The following is a 15488-nucleotide window of genomic DNA, read 5'->3' as shown; positions in this document are numbered from 1 at the left end:
AAAAGTATATGCTTTATAGATGTGTTATTTTAGAAACGTATGCTAGTTAAGAATGTTTGCTGTTTAAATCAAGTTAACGTTTTAAGAGTGCAGGGACCTGCTGCATGTAAATCAAGTAGGCCAGAGGAGATAATGTCATGTCGTGTAAATCGTCATGTGCTCGTTAGAGAAGAGGTCGCGAGGTGTCCAGCACCGAGCTTTGAGAGTGTTTTATGACTAAAGATATGGTGGAGTCTGGAATTTGAGGCCCACTGCAGGACGAGCTGTATGCAGGTGCGAGGGTCCTAATCAGCTCGAATGAAAGGGACTTTGTTCAGTGGCGCCTTGCGCAGGCCTGTAGGAGTTTCCAGGAATTTCAGGGGGTATCAGCGCACTGAAGAAGAAGCCTGGGAACCAAGGTCAACTATAACGAGGGTCTTCAAGAGTACCATCATGGAGTTTGCCGCGCAAAGATGTACCACGTGAGGGGCGTCCCAAGGGGCGTTTCTATTGAAAATGTGATTTGGTATTAGGGAAAGAGACCCGGGAGGAGAGCAGAGCAGATGATTTTGGGAGCCTAAGGAAGCGGATGGGTAGGCAGATAGGCTGATCAGGAGAGACCCATTATTAGAGAAGAGACAAAGAGAAGTGCGTGATCTTCTTAGGAAGTCACCACGGCTGACACCTAGAGGGTTAAGATCTTGCTAAGTAGGGATGTCATTTAAAATAGTGTAGGGACAGACTAACCTTAATTTTCTTTTCTGTAATGACTTTGAGGTTGCAACTTATATCTATTTTGACAACCCTGATGGTCTTTGAGCTTGTACTTATTATTTTGTTCTTCAGACTTAGATTATTCAAGAAGTTCATGTTTATAGTGATACCAATTTACCTTCTGAATCTCATTTTGAGAAGTTTGTATCTTCAGTTATCTTTGACTTTATATTAAAACTTTAAAACTTAAATTTGGTCAGTGGTCATTTAGAGTGGTGTAAGTTCTTAAATTGATTGACTTATTGCGAGATTACCTTTTACTCCAAGACAGGTACCAACGATTCAGTCGACATAGTTTGGGATTTGGTAAGATAATTAGTAACCAATAATCCCGCGTTAGCAGTTGGTAGCAGAGTGAGGATGGTTATCTTCTTGAGGAAGGTAATCTAGAGAGGTTAGTTTACCCCAAGGCCCGAGACGCCGAGAGACGAGCAGCGGAAGAATCGTGTGCCGAAAGGTGCAGACGGTGCGAGAAAAGCAGCAGTATCGGAGAGTGAGTATAAAAAGGGTCATGCGTGAACAGATTGCGGTGTTTTTTGTTGTATTTGTACTGTAATGTCTTGCGGAGTTGAATGCCTGTAGTGTGAATGAGAGAAGGTTGTGAGCGCGCGCAACCTGGTAAGCTGGTAACCTGGTAAACGGGTGAACTGGTGAAATCTTAAGTTCAGGCCAGAGCTTAAGTGGTTTTGGGTGTATCGAACATCCAGGGTAGTTGTCGACCATAGTACGGAGGTCACGAGGTACCATTGACCGCCGTGGATCCAAGATAGGGGGAGTGTAAGAGTGAATGTATGAGTAACGGACGCTGGTCGAAAGTTACTGCGTGTGAGTAACCTATCGGAGAAGGCGATTGTCTGGAAGTAAACGGAAAGACATTTTGCCAAGTTAAGGTGACAACTACAGAAAGACTGTGGGCGTACAGTCAAGAAAGGTGATCGCTTGGACGGAAGTAATCATTTTTCAGAGTATGGATGGGATGCGTGCATGACCGAGGAGACGAGCTGAGAAAGGAGGGGAACTGCTGCGAAGGGGGACGGGTGACGTCGGCTAGAGCCGCGCTCTGATTGAGCGGTTGGTGTGACGTTAGCTAGAGCCGCGCTCTGGTTGGGCGGCTAGAGTGACGTCGGAGGAAAGTCGCGTACGGATAGGCCAGTTAGTGAGAACGGGGCTGAGATTGGTGGAATATCATCAGGAAGTAAACAAACGCGGAGAAAAGAGAAATCATGAAGTGTTTTAAGTGTTTGAAAGGGATTTTTAAACGCAAACGGAGTGAACATTATTACGGGGAAGAGGCTCCCCCGGAGGGTACGCCAGCTCATTATATGGCAACGAATGTGGGGCTGCATACGATATTATGGATTGGGGCTTGGAATAAGCTTACGGAAGGGAATGAGGAAATGCAGTTCCCGAAGTACGGGACGTTTAAATTAGAGGTGTTACATCGGCTGAAAGCAACCATGTCCTCATTGAAACCCTCGCCCAGACCAACACAGTTTGAGGCTCTTAATGCATGGATTAAGGCTGCACACGACCGAAATTTGAACAGGCGTCAACAAAGACTGACGCGATCGGTAAGGGCAGTGCGAGATTCCAAATGGGATGAGGAGGAAAAGCGTTGGAGGGTACAGACTATTGAGGTGGAGAAAATGTATCCGATGAGGGAGGTGTCAGGAGGAGGAAACCTCATGGAAGAAGACGAGGAAAGCGAGTCGGAGGACAATCTGATAAACAGATTGTTAATGGATAGACCACCTCCGAGAGTGGAGTTGATAGAAGATAGAGGGCTCGCAAGGGAAGATGGGAATGACATAGAGGGATATACACCACTCCCTATATCGGAATGGACACCTATCAAAGGCGGAGAAACACCTCCAAACAACACTGTACAGAGTGTAGTGGGAAGGTTTGTAGTGCAGAAAACGCCAACCACAGAAAGGGTTGAGTCTGTGGGATTACCAGACGCTCTTCAAGTGCCTGTTACCATAGGACCCATAGTTTCGATCTATAATTCTGAGAGAGATAGAGGGGAACAGCAAAGGCAATTGGATAGGGAAAGGATTGAGATGGAAAGGAGGAATAATGTGACAAATGCATGGAAACAATTGGCAGGTTCGGTAACATGGAACACCCCATTAGACACAACTGTCGGTCCCAATTCAGAACAGGGAGGTCCGAGAGGACCAATGGATCTAAGGGGACCACGGCCAAGACCCTATTCAGAATTAAGAGCTGATTTGAGGGAATGGGACGGGTCCATAGTATCCCCGAGTAACAGGACAAGGACGGAACCAGAGTGGGATACCAGGGGTAACGGGACTGTATCTCATTGTGGGGCCAGCGAGAGTAGTCAGGGCCGGGAAGGCCAAAGTCAAGAGAATAGAGGGGATGCAGGTCCTACAAATCAGAGAGAACAGCCGGAACAAAATACTAGGATTGTAGAATGTGAGGAAATGTCCCGTCTCTGGGGGAAAGGAGGAGATGAGGCGGTACGGGCTTTTCAGAATAGGTTTAGGTGCCTTCATCATACACTCGGGGAAGATGTCCAACATTGGAGGAAGGAGAATAGTGACAGGTCCCGCCATGCTTCGAGTAACCAAGAATCACAGGGAAACAGTGAAGAGAGGGGGAGCAATGGGATGCCTTACTATGCACCTGGAGAAAACAGGCAGATCGGGGAAGGCGGAAAAATGAGAAACAAGGAAGTATTTCATCATCCACCCCGAGAAGATGGAAAGGCATGGGACCTAGAGAGATGGGAACAGGGGAGGACTCCCTTTAACTCACCAGTGCCTAGGCGCAGGGCTAGGAGCTGGGACGGGAGGGAGGCGGAAGGTACTTCTGGACCAGAGGTGCTGAAAGCTGCGATTAAGGCAAAAAGGCTTGATGTTACTAGTTTAAAATCAGATGTTGATGAGATAATAGATGGAACATTGCCTTTGGAAAGGATAGAATTGTATGAACAGGATGAGTTATTGTTCATGGCAAAGGATATTACTAGGAAAGCTAGAGCGTTTCATGAGAAATTGACTGATTTGGCAGACAAGTATGCCGTGGATTTGTCTAGGACAAGGGCATTACAGAGTAACCACAGATTACAGTACGCAGACCAAGATCTAGATGAGAAGAGAACTACTGGATTAAAAACACACATAAGAGAGCTGGTAACAGGGATAAGAGTGTGGAGGGAACTGGATAAATGGGAAGAAAGGTGGTCGAAAAAGGGCACAGTTAGGCGAAGTACAAATGTGATGACCCCTGAGGGAAGGGTAATGCAGATGGAGGCATTCCCTTTGCGAGAAATATCAAACGGAAATTATGTACATGTGCCCTGGAGTAGAGGAGATTTAGCTGCATTTACCAACTCATTTCCGAAGTTGCGGGACAATCCAGTAGAGTGGTATAAGCAGGTAGAGAGGTTTGTTAAAATTTCGAAGGTATTGTGGATTGATTTGAACACGTTGTTTGACATCGTGGTCCCATCTGATCTGTGGACCCCTTGCAAGACTAGTGTCGAATGGCCAAATGCTGAACCATTGAGGGATGCTCGGACTAATGGACCGTCTGAGATTGTCATGCGAAAGTATGAAAGGGTAATAGCATGGCTGAAAGATAAGGTACCACCACAGGACATAGATTGGGTAAAAATAGACCGAACAAGGCAGGAACCCAAGGAGACAGTTCACGAGTTTTATGAAAGATTATTGAAAACATTCAAGCAATACAGCGGACTAGATGTAATGGATCCCAAAGATATAGGGCAGTTCGTGTCAAAGTTTGTCTTGGGGTTGAGACCTGATATTTGTTTGATGATACAGCAACATTTAATCTGTTGGCAGAACAAACCACTAGATGAGATTTTACGATATGCGAGGTACTGCAGTGACGAGATAGATTCTAAAGCCAAGAATCTAAAGGAGAAATTGATGGTGGTGCAAATGCAGTCCGCTGGGAAGGGTGGCCAGCAGAAGCAGGGGATGGGACGAAAACCAAATGGTCAGAGCAAAGATAATGAAGAAGGGCAGAGACCTAGGATAGACTTTGCCACTTTAAAGAAAACGACAAAGTGTCATCAGTGTCACCAGGTGGGGCATTGGCGACGCGAGTGTCCCTTTAACCCTGAAAATGGAGAGCTAGAAGTAGAAGAGCAGGTCCAAGAAGACCCAGTGCAAAAGGTGACAGTTCCGAGCAGTAAGGTGGCCAAAGGGGGGACTTCGGCTCCACGGGCCCAATTCCCACAGCCACCGAAGATAGCAGCTGGAGGAAAGGTCTTTAAACAAATGCCTCTGTTTATCGAGGAAGAAAAATGTTATTACATTGATCCACTGACAGGACAACGGGTGAGCAGTGAAGAGGACTGTACCCTCGGGGCAGTTCTAGAAGTGGATCAAAGAGGGCCATTTGTTGAGGCAGAAGTGGCAGGGTGTCCCACTACGTTCTTAGTGGACACTGGGGCTACTCGTTCGACTCTGAGATCAGCGGTAGTTCCAGACTTGCCCATGTCAGGGGAAACAATTCAAGTGGTAGGAGTCGCAAATAAAAGAATGACTAGTCCCTTGACAGAACCAGTGTCTGTGAAAATTGGAAACCACATGAACGAACATCAGTTTGTGGTTTGTGACTCGAGTCCGGTATGTCTGTTAGGAAGGGATTTGTTGTGCAAATTGAATTGCACCATATACTGCACCCCACAAGGAGTGGAGGTACAGACTACCGACGATGATGCTACCTTTAAGGTGGCCAATTCAAAATTCTGTGTAGAACTATATCCTACTCTGACTGTAGAAGATCTTCCACAAGATTTAAGAGATGTAGTAGCGTCAGAGGTGTGGGATTTCACAGGAGAGGATATAGGATTGATTAAAGGGGTAGAGCCGGTAAAAATATTGGTAAAACCAAATGTTGAGTTTCCAAGAACGCCTCAATACAAATTGTCACAGGAAACGATTGCGGGAATAAAACCTGTGATCGAGTCAATGATACAGCAGGGAATACTGAAAGAAATCGTGGGTAGTCCTTGTAACTCCCCGATTATGGGTTTGCAGAAACCTAGCGGGAAGTTTAGGATAGTTCAGGATTTACGAAAAATTAACAACATAGTCGTTTCATGTTGTCCCGTGGTACCGAATCCATCAGTGATATTGTTTCAAATACCATGTCAAGCAGAATGGTTCACAGTGATAGATCTTTGTCAGGCTTTCTTTTCAATCCCATTGGATGAAGAGAGCAGGTATCTTTTTGCTTTTAAAATGGAAGATCGCGTTTTAACATGGTGTCGAATCCCACAAGGATTCACAGATAGCCCATCCATCTTTAATCAGTTGTTGAAGAAGAATCTCGAAAATCTAGTACTACCACAGAATTCGGTTCTGGTACAGTACATAGATGACCTACTTGTTGCGTCAGAGACAGAGGAAGCTTGAAAAGCAGATTCAATTGCCTTACTGAATCATTTAGCTGAAAATGGACATAAGGTATCTCCGAGCAAGTTGCAGTATTGTCTGACAGAAGTACAGTATCTAGGGCACAGGTTAGAAAAAGGGAAACGTAAGGTGTCCCCAGAGAGGATTGAGGCGATAATGAAAATGAATGCGCCTACAACTCAGAGAGAGGTTAGAATGTTCCTAGGAATGGTGGGTTACTGCCGACAGTGGATAGTTAACTTTTCACTGAAAGCAAAGCCCTTACAGAAACTGACGCACAAGGAGGTGAGTGATCCGGTACCATGGGATGAAGAATGTCTGGTGGCATTTTTACAGCTGAGAGACGATTTGTGTCGTGCCCCAGCTTTGGGAATGCCCGATTACGAGAAGTCATTTTCACTGTATTGCTGTGAGAGAGAGGGATGTGCTTTGTCAGTCTTGGCACAGACCCACGGTAATGCCCGTAGACCAGTTGCATATTTTTCGGCTACATTAGATCCAGTAGCCGCAGCGTTGCCCGGATGTCTCAAATCCGTTGCTGCAACGGGTGTCAGCATTGAAAGGAGCGAGAGTATTGTGATGGGACATCCAGTAGTGGTGTATGTACCACATTCAGTTGAATTGCTAATGACCAGGACGAAGACGCAGCATCTGACCAATAGTAGGCTCACGCGCTACGAGCAAGTTATACTTGCCGCAGAGAACGTGACTCTCAGGAGATGCTCTGTCTTGAATCCTGCTACTTTGATGCCATTACCTACTGTGATAGAAGGCGAAGGATGTGAAGACCACGATTGCCTTGATGTGACTGAACTATGCACGAAACCCAGACCAGATATTGTGGATGAGCCATTGTCAGACCCCGATGAAATTTACTTTGTTGATGGCTCATGTTTAAGAGACGATACTGGTCGGTTGAGAGCAGCTTATGCTGTTTGTACCATTACTGGAGTTGTGGAAGCCGCTTGCCTGGAAGGAGTACATTCCGCACAGGTAGCAGAGATTATTGCCCTAACTCGTGCCTGCATAGCAGGAAATGGAAAGAGAGTCACCTTCTACACGGACAGCCAATATGGTTTCGGTGTGGTTCATGATTTCGGGCAGTTGTGGTCTCAGAGGGGTTACATGACCTCCTCTGGTTCGCCCATTCGAAATGGAGAATTTGTGCGATTGCTGATAGAAGCATTACAAGGTCCTGTTGACATCGCAGTAGTAAAGTGTGTAGCTCATACTAAGAATACAGATTTTGTGTCACAAGGTAATAGATATGCTGATGAAGTCGCACGCTATTGTGCGGAACAAAGTTATTCTTTCTCAAAGGTGGAAATAGAAGGTGCAGAAGAAAAAACTGAATTAAGTATGATGTTAGAAACTGTAGACACTTGGGAGGATTTAAGAATAATGCAGGAGAACGCACCTGAAACAGAGAAAAAGGCATGGGAAATAGCAGGTTGTGTGCGAAGTGAAATGGATTTTTGGGTTTCAGCAGATGGGAGAGCTGTGTTACCTGAAGAATTAGCTAATCCCATGGCGAGAGAAATACATGGTCCAGTACATCTAGGAAGGGATGCTATGATGAGAGTTTTTAGGCAGACTTGGTATTGCCCTAAATTTAGAATAGCAGCAGAATCAGTATGTAAGCGATGTGTTACTTGCCAACAGCTGAACGTAGGCAAACGAACACCAGTCACACTGAGTCACATTGGGAGGTCGGGGGGGCCTTTCAATAGAATGCAACTAGATTTCATCGAAATGCCAAGAGTCAATCGCCTTCGGTATGTGTTGGTGATTGTATGCGTATTTTCCAGATGGGTTGAAGCGTACCCTACACGTAGGTGCGATACACTCACAGTGGCTAAATTGTTGCTCAGGGAGTTGATACCGCGCTTCGGGGTGCCTGCCTCTTTGGAATCTGACAGAGGAAAACATTTTAACAGCGAAATAGTGAAGATGTTGTGCTCCACACTGAATATCGATCAAAAGCTGCATTGTAGTTATCGACCAGAAGCTTCAGGAATTGTGGAACAAGTGAACGGCACTTTGAAGAATAGATTGGCTAAAGTAGTGGCATCCACATCTTTGAGTTGGCCAGATGCTCTTCCTTTAGTGCTCATGAGCATGCGCAGCTCACCAGATAGGAGGACAGGTCTCTCTCCCCACGAGATCCTGATGGGGAGGGCCATGAGACTTCCTACAGTTCCAACTACTGCTCTATTGAATATTACAGATGATCTGATCTTGGATTATTGTAAAGGACTGTCTGACGCCATCCATTCTGTGTCCCTTCAGGTGCATGCAGCTGAAGTTCCAGCAGCGAGGAACCTGTGTCATGACCTGAACCCAGGGGACTGGGTCTTAGTTAAAAAACACGTCCGGAAGAACTGCCTAGATGTTCGTTGGCGTGGGCCCTTTCAGGTAATCCTGATAACGAACACCGCGGTGAAGTGCGGGGGGCTGCCAAATTGGATCCATGCATCCCATACTAGAAGAGTTCCAGCACCTCTAGAAGGAACAGCTCCCATCCCAGACGAAAGCCCGGAAGTGGAAGAAGAGTCGCAAGAAGGGATTGAGGTAGCTGAGGGGGTGTCGGAAGAAGTTGGGAACGCAACGGATTCAGAAGAAGAGCGAAGGCAGGACGGCAGTGAGACAGAAGACGCAACTGAAGGAGAGAGCAGAAGTGAATACGACTCAGACTCAGATCCGTATCGGAGCGACCAAGAACCAAGTGGGAGGACAAGGAATAGGAGAATAAGGCTTGGAGCTGCCACTTGGCCAACTAGGAGAAGAAGGCTAAGTTTGAGGTCGGCCCAGGAAGAAACGCTTACTCCTATATCCGAAGACTCAGATCCAGAAGAAGATATCCAGGATCAAGCCGAGGAGGGTCTTAGAAGATCAAGGAGGGTGCGAGTGCCTAGTAGAAGATACTCTACTCCCGACTGGACCTACCTCGTTGCAGATGTCTGGGAGACACAGAACAGGGAGGATCAGGGAAGTGGAACTGATCAGAACTGACCCGATCATCACAGTGCAAATAAGGTTTCTACTACCAGGAGCGGAGACCGAGAGGTTGCTGACACTCAACATCGTTCATCCTGCTCTCCTGAGTGGAATAAGAAAATTGATTTTAGAGACAGTTGAGTTTCCAGTTTGCTGTTCACGATATCCAATATTGGAGGGAACTCTTCTTCGTTTGGAAATGCTTGAGCGAGTAGTAGAAATGCTAGGAGCGCTTATTGTTGTGGATTAATACCATATTGTGAATGTCTTCAAAGGGGCGCAGAACTGGAAAGGTGAAGAAAGTGATCTTGATTAGAACGGACCCCTTTGTAATTGTGGATGTAGAACTGATAGTACCAGGAGTGGAAATTGAAAAAACGCTAACTCTCAATTTTGTCCGTCCACTTGTCTTGAGCGAAATAAGGAGAATAATCCTAGAAAAAGTTGACTTTCCATGTTGTGGGACGAACTGCCCGGAACCTGAGGGAATGATACTTCGGATGAACATTTATGAAGACGTAGTGTCACTCCTTGAGTCATACATAACTTCAGACGAAAATAAGACTGTTGAAAAGAAATTGTAAATTTGTTGCAAGATAACCTAGCGCCGAGTGGAAGAAGAAAAATGATAGGGGTTTCATTTTAGTGGATGGAGAAGGGCTAGGGTTGTCTATTTTCTACTGGACTTTGAACTGTTTTGCGGAAACAAATTGTCAAGCTTCCAAGTGTTCAAAGAAAGACATTGCAAGAGAGAAAGACTTTGTTTGAAAAGAAGAGGAAGTGAATGCTGGAAGAAAGTCAAAAACTACACTGTTTGAGAACATGGAGGCTGGCAACCCGAACCGCAGGGCAAAATGTATAGCTGTTACACTTTTAGGAGTAGTGGTTTCTCTTATAATTTTAGTGGTAACTGTTTCATTCCTAGCGGGACACGAAGGGGATGAAACCGCAGTTAAGGAGGATAAGGGAGTATCAACACCGAAAACTACCATTATTAAAGAGAAGGGAAACATCAATGAGAAAGACAAAGCATTGTTAGATGCAGAAATAAAAAGGCTTCACACCGACGAGTCACAGGGAAATTACAAGTCAAATGCTTATGCTAAATTGCTTTATGAATATGTTGATGCCATGGAAGTAAAGGATTGTTATGTTTGTATGCAATTACCAGTTTCAGTGGAGGAGGGTATCAGATACCATCATCTTCCGTTGACATATGGAATAACGTGCAGTTTATTGTTGAGCATGTTTTATGGACGAGAAGGATTCGAGTATTATTTCTCGAATTTCGACTCGACATTGCCAGAGGTTCCGAATTTCAAGCATTTGAACAAATGGGACTACTACAAAAGCGAAGACAGATTACACAAATGGTTTATTCCATGGAAAACGTTAGATACTTCACATGCTCGAAGGAACAATCTGACTTGTCAAATATCAGAAGTTGAGAAAAAGTTTATAGCACAGGTAGATACTAGATACAGGAGGCAGAAGATTTTGAAAGCATCAGGACAATGGGAAACAGATTGGACCAAGGAGGAAAGGGCACATCAAAGAAAAGGTAGTATTGGTCCAATTGCTTTGGATAAGGATAAACGGGGAAAACTGTGCATACACAGGAGTTACTCATATTATGAAAACTTTTATGTAGGTCAAGTCCATTGTGAACATGCCTTTCAATTGGAGTATTACTCTAAGAACTTTATGAAAGGGATGCAAGCAATACCAAATGTATATTTTGTATGTGGAAGATATGCCTATGTGAAGTTACCAGATAATTGGTACGGATCATGCTATCTGGCTGTTGTCTTTCCTAAAATATATCATGTTGAGAATTTAGACACGCCTAAGAAGGAAATATCAACTAGATGGAAACGAGGGCTGGGTGCAGCAGAAGTAGTTGGAGATGTACTAGGTGCTGCATTCCCTTTCTTAGGATTGATAATGAATGACATTAAGATCAGGAGGTTAGCTACAGTCGTAGATAGGCTATCTGCCAGTACTGCAAGATCCTTGATGCTGATAGAAGGGGAGATGCAATCGATTAGGGCAATGGTTCTTCAGAACCGACTTGCTTTAGACGTTCTGTTAGCAAAAGAGGGAGGAGTCTGTAAGGCCTTGAAGGTCCAGGAATGCTGTACTTACATTCCAGACAATTCAAAACCTCTAGAGAAGTATATACAAAATATCACTGCCATACACTACGAAATTGAGGACCTAGCAAAGGTAAATGTGTGGGAAAAAGTAGGTCATGGAATGGGTAAAGTTGGAAGTTGGTTTGCCAACTTAGGAAAGGGTATCGTTTGGTACATACTGAAACCCATCATCATAATTGTGATCTGTGTAATCACTCTGTGGGGATTGGTGCGTTTGTATCAATGTTATAGAGCAAATAGGTTACAGAGAGCTATGAAGAAACAGGAAGAAGAGTTGACAGCGATGCAGGACACTCAATATAAGAGTCTGAAAGCATTAGAGAGTATGAAAAGAGGTGGCACAACCATGACTTCACTTTAAAAGGTTCTACATTTTTAGTGTCTTGGTGATGATGACCCCTGAAGGTCATCAAAGGGGGGACTGAGAGAGCACAAGTTTGAAAAAATGTATAAGTACGCCATATTTACAAGCACGTAGTTAGTTTAAACATGTTTTGCACACGAGTGTTTTATATCCAGGAGTGAAATATACAGAGTGGTTTATATATATAGTAGTGAAATGTATAGAATGTTAAGTAGAGTAACTATAATTATAACGGTGTGAGATTAATGTAGAAATGTTGGAATATATGTGAAAACCTCATGTTCTCATGTTAAAAGAATCATGTCCGAATTAAATGTAACTTTGAAAATCCAGTATAATGTGTAGGCCTTAGGGCAATTCACAGCAAACCTGAACGTGCTGCTAAATTAATGTGAGATAAGGTTGACATGGTTCTTCCAAATGTACTATTGAACTTAGGGTTAAAAGTATATGCTTTATAGATGTGTTATTTTAGAAACGTATGCTAGTTAAGAATGTTTGCTGTTTAAATCAAGTTAACGTTTTAAGAGTGCAGGGACCTGCTGCATGTAAATCAAGTAGGCCAGAGGAGATAATGTCATGTCGTGTAAATCGTCATGTGCTCGTTAGAGAAGAGGTCGCGAGGTGTCCAGCACCGAGCTTTGAGAGTGTTTTATGACTAAAGATATGGTGGAGTCTGGAATTTGAGGCCCACTGCAGGACGAGCTGTATGCAGGTGCGAGGGTCCTAATCAGCTCGAATGAAAGGGACTTTGTTCAGTGGCGCCTTGCGCAGGCCTGTAGGAGTTTCCAGGAATTTCAGGGGGTATCAGCGCACTGAAGAAGAAGCCTGGGAACCAAGGTCAACTATAACGAGGGTCTTCAAGAGTACCATCATGGAGTTTGCCGCGCAAAGATGTACCACGTGAGGGGCGTCCCAAGGGGCGTTTCTATTGAAAATGTGATTTGGTATTAGGGAAAGAGACCCGGGAGGAGAGCAGAGCAGATGATTTTGGGAGCCTAAGGAAGCGGATGGGTAGGCAGATAGGCTGATCAGGAGAGACCCATTATTAGAGAAGAGACAAAGAGAAGTGCGTGATCTTCTTAGGAAGTCACCACGGCTGACACCTAGAGGGTTAAGATCTTGCTAAGTAGGGATGTCATTTAAAATAGTGTAGGGACAGACTAACCTTAATTTTCTTTTCTGTAATGACTTTGAGGTTGCAACTTATATCTATTTTGACAACCCTGATGGTCTTTGAGCTTGTACTTATTATTTTGTTCTTCAGACTTAGATTATTCAAGAAGTTCATGTTTATAGTGATACCAATTTACCTTCTGAATCTCATTTTGAGAAGTTTGTATCTTCAGTTATCTTTGACTTTATATTAAAACTTTAAAACTTAAATTTGGTCAGTGGTCATTTAGAGTGGTGTAAGTTCTTAAATTGATTGACTTATTGCGAGATTACCTTTTACTCCAAGACAGGTACCAACGATTCAGTCGACATAGTTTGGGATTTGGTAAGATAATTAGTAACCAATAATCCCGCGTTAGCATAGGTGTGCTGATTGTAACAGAAGCTGTAGGTAGACAGAAACGTCCAATAAGTTACAGCTTTTATTACAGTGATGTTTTAGGCTATGTGTTACTTTGGGCGCAATGGTTACAAAAGAACTAAAAAAGAACTCCAGACTGCTTATTTAAAAGTAAAATATAGCAATAATCGCTATTTAGTGTGGGTTTCCTAGAGGTTTTAGCCCCTGTGCCACTGCACCTGCAGCACAATTCAAATCATTACTCTAGTGCCTTCAAGGCAACTGCCCCTTTTTGCCTTTGCCTTTTGTCCCCCTCTGCCCTTTGCCTCCTGTGCCCTTTTGCCTTCTGTGCCCCTGCTTTTCACCTGTTTTCCCGCCGCTGCGTCCCCTGAAGAGCTGCTCCTCCCTCCCAACTCCCCTTATTATGGCGGCCGCAGCGGGGTGAGGAGAGCGACCCTTGACCCTGTTCACAGGCAGGTCGCTCTCCCACACCGCACAGTCCCACCTGTGTACCTGTGTCCCTCTGCTCGCTGCCACCGCCACAAGTTTGAGGCCCCTCTGCCTCTGTTGTGTTTTTACTGCAAAATTGTTGTTGTACTGCTTTTGCCCTCTTTGCCCCTTTTACCACTGTGCCCCTTTTTGCCTTTGCCTTTGTGCCCCTTTGCCCTTAGCCTCTTGTGCCCTTTTGCCTTCTGTGCCCCTGCTTTTTCACCCGTTTTCCCGCCGTTGCGTCCCCTGCGGCCCGCCCCCCCTGCTCGCCCATTCATCCTGCACCCGCCTCCCAGCTGCTCGTCCCTCCCAACTCCCCTTATTATGGCAAACGCTGTGCAGCCTGGACCACGCCCAGCGCAAGACTCCCTGGTCCCCGCGACCACAACGACCACCGACGCCACTACGACGCCAGCACCCTCCAGGCACTCAACTCCGGACGATCACACACCGGCTTCCTGGCCGCCCGAATCGCACCCAAGGACACTTCTCCTGCCGGAGCTGCAGCTACACTAGCCTCCAAGTCACCACACCACCCACTGAGTCAGGATGCAACCACCTCAGATGCATACTCCTCAACACCCATGCCATATGCAAACACGCCGTTGAACTCTGGGACCTACTAGACACATCCTCCCTGGACGTCGCCTTCCTAACAGAGACCTGGATGAATGCCTCCTCGGCCCCCGACATCACCATAGCCATCCCGGACGGCTACAAGATCGCCCGCAGAGACCGTACCAACGGAGCTGGAGGAGGAATCGCCATTATACACAAGAACACCCTCAGGATCTCGACCAGCACCGACGGTACCCTCAGCACTGCCGAACACCTGCACTCCCAGATCCAAATCAATGCCAACACCACCCTTTAGAGGAACACTCGTCTACAGACCCCCCGGACCCTGGCTTCAGTTCAGTGACTCCATCGCCAACCTCGTCAGCACGCACGCCCTCGCCTCCACAGACTACATCCTCCTCGGAGACCTCAACTTCCATCTCGAGAACAACAGCAACTTCTCCACCCTGATCGACAACCTCACAAACCTCAGACAGCTCGTCACGATGCCCACCCACTCCGCCGGACACATGCTGGACACCATCTTCTCGGCAAGCAACCACATAACCATCAGCCACACCACCGAACTCCACTGGACCGACCACCACTGCATCCACTTCACCTTCCAGAAACCCACCAGGCACCACCGCACTCACCAGACCCCCGCGGCAGCTGGAGCAAAGTCACGATCACCAGCTAATCACCACCATCACCTGAAGCCCGCCAACGGACTCCACCAACACCGACACTGCTGCCCACAATCTCAGACAATGGATCTACGACTGGGCCAACACGCTCGCCCTGATCAAGAAACCCTCCAACAGATGCTCAGACAGAGAGGCCACCTGGTTCACCGCCGAACTCCGGGCCTCCAAGCAGACCTGCCGAAAGCTCAAGAACAAGTGGCGACACAACCAGACCCCAGTCAACTATGCAGCCCACAAGAGCGCCACCCGCAGACACCATCACCTCATCCGAACCGCCAAAAGGACGTCCTTCAAGGGCTGCCTCGACCACAACGCTCACGGCAGCAAAGAGCTCTTAAACATCGTGAAGGAACTCTGCAACCCCAGCTCATAAACACCAACGACATTCCGCCATCACAAGACCTATGCGACTCCCTAGCCACCTTCTTCCATCGAAAGATCACTAGCTTCAACAACCAGACCCCCCAGACAGCCACCGACACCTCAGAATCCCCACCCACCATCCGCACCAACACCCTGCTCGCCTGG

General features: G+C 46.1%; 1 protein-coding gene across 7 annotated transcripts in view; it reads right to left on the bottom strand.

The window, feature by feature from the left end:
* Positions 1 to 15488, bottom strand: part of ZNF385C (zinc finger protein 385C) — a 1559117-nt gene that overhangs the window by 306639 nt on the left and 1236990 nt on the right. The gene's annotated exons all lie outside the window — the stretch shown is intronic.

Source organism: Lissotriton helveticus, chromosome 5_1 (assembly GCF_964261635.1).
Source record: "Lissotriton helveticus chromosome 5_1, aLisHel1.1, whole genome shotgun sequence".
Taxonomy (NCBI): Eukaryota; Metazoa; Chordata; class Amphibia; order Caudata; family Salamandridae; genus Lissotriton; species Lissotriton helveticus.
This window is presented reverse-complemented; position numbering and strand designations above follow the sequence as displayed.